Source organism: Meleagris gallopavo, chromosome 1 (assembly GCF_000146605.3).
Source record: "Meleagris gallopavo isolate NT-WF06-2002-E0010 breed Aviagen turkey brand Nicholas breeding stock chromosome 1, Turkey_5.1, whole genome shotgun sequence".
Taxonomy (NCBI): domain Eukaryota; kingdom Metazoa; phylum Chordata; class Aves; order Galliformes; family Phasianidae; genus Meleagris; species Meleagris gallopavo.
Genome location: NC_015011.2, coordinates 44,960,376 through 44,962,225, shown reverse-complemented (window position 1 = coordinate 44,962,225; position 1,850 = coordinate 44,960,376). Strand labels below are relative to the sequence as shown.

Below are 1,850 nucleotides of genomic sequence, written 5' to 3'. Positions count from 1 at the left end.
AAAAACAGATTACAGCAAGCCAGAACCCTCCCTATCCCTGGAGGTATTCAAGGCCAGGCTGGATGTGGCTCTAGGCAGCCTGGTCTGGTGGTCGGCAACTCTGCACAAATAGCAGGGGGGGGTGAAACTAGATGATCACTGTGGTCCTTTTCAACCCAGGCCATTCAATGATTCTGTGAAGATGCAAATCTATTCAACCGTTTTTAGCAAGTTCACACTAGCCGTGACTGCGTCATCTGCACTGAAGAGTCCTCTGCAATTTTTAAATTAAGCAGCACTTAATTTTTTTTTATTTTTTTTTTTTAGAATGCTACAAGATAGAGAAGATGCCACGCAGTTGACCCATAAAGGTTAACAACACCCGGTTTACATTTTCCCCACAAGCCAATGCAATAATGTCTAAGACCTCCAACACAAATAAAAGTGAAACTAGTAGAGCATTGTCATTTTGTTCCTTTTATCCATGTTACACTGTATCACCGCAAGTTAGCCCGCTCTTATTTTCTAAAGCACCCAGAAACCACTTTTCTCGTCCTCTTAAGAGCATGCTTAAAAGAAATACACAAGATAAAACAATCGAATTGCACAGAGGAAGGAAAAACAGAACATCAAACCCACCTTTGTTTCCAGGCCTTACAAAGCAACTTAGATAAAATACAGCATTCTTATATTAATTCCACAGAGCTGTGCAGTCAGAGTACCTTCCCTTTGCCCTATTTTCAGTTCCCTTTTTCAGAGGTCTGAATGCTTTCCCTTCTGTCCTCTCTTAATCTTATCAAGATATTTCACTCAGTTTCCATAACAGAGTCCCCCAAATAGGATGCAGGACACTCAAATCCAAACAGCTGCCACCAGCATCATCCGTCACGTTTTAGAATTTACTGCTCTGAAATTAGCAGAAGAGCAACAGAAACAGCAGAGAGCCTTACAGATATTGTTAACAAAAGTAAAAGTGTAAGAGTAACACCCACTGTGTAAACAACAGAAAAGCCACCTCTAATTGTTTAAGCTCAAGCCCTGGGAAAAAGGAAAGGAAGGGAAAAACAAACAAAACCTCAAGGGACTCCTTCCTGACACAAGCTGCTTACACCCTGGATTCAAGCTCATCCTATTACACTTGGAAGCATCTTAAAAAAAATGCTACAGGCAGACCACTATATTAAAGGAGTGCTGAGTTCAGTGTTAAGTCTTGCATACAATTTCTCCCACGTAAGCTTCAGTGTTTTAATTGGGCAGATGTTGAAAGAGACAAACCATTTGGTTAGAAATCTTTTAGGTGCAATTTTTAGTTTATCAGTTCAAGCATTGTTGGTGTGTTTGGTTGCTTTGTTGTTTTTTATTTTTTTTTAAAGTTTGTAAATATGGAATATCTTTTAAAGAGTGATCCATGCTCTTGCTTTACAAGTGAGCTTTTCAAGGGAGTAATTCAGATATAATCAAATAGTGCAATGCCACACAAATCTAAACTGCAGCTAACAATCTCTTAAGAGGCCAGACGTTCACTTTTCATTTATGAATTAAACTCGCTTAAATGATCGTGAGCGTTTACATAGCTCTCGTTAGAAATTAAAAGGGAAAAATCACGCGTATCCAAAGGGAAAAGAACTCAGCGGCACCAGCTGCCCTGTCCCCTACACGCACGATGTTAAGAACTACATCCAGAAGGCTTGGCTCTAAAACACGTGCTCAGCCGTAGGAGCAGACAGCTACATTAAGCAGACCGTACTAAAACAGCGCACTTCATTAACCAAAACAAACAAGCTGTTCTTTCACAGCCTTCCACGTGGGGCTGTTTGCCGGGGGCCGCGTTTCAGGCGCTCTCGGCGGAGCCGCCCCGGGGCCGGGCGGGA

At 41.7% G+C, this 1,850-nt stretch overlaps 1 protein-coding gene across 1 annotated transcript in view; it reads right to left on the bottom strand.

Moving 5' to 3' along the window:
* The window catches only part of TMPO (thymopoietin), a 22,121-nt gene that overhangs the window by 19,714 nt on the left and 557 nt on the right, over positions 1-1,850 (bottom strand). The gene's annotated exons all lie outside the window — the stretch shown is intronic.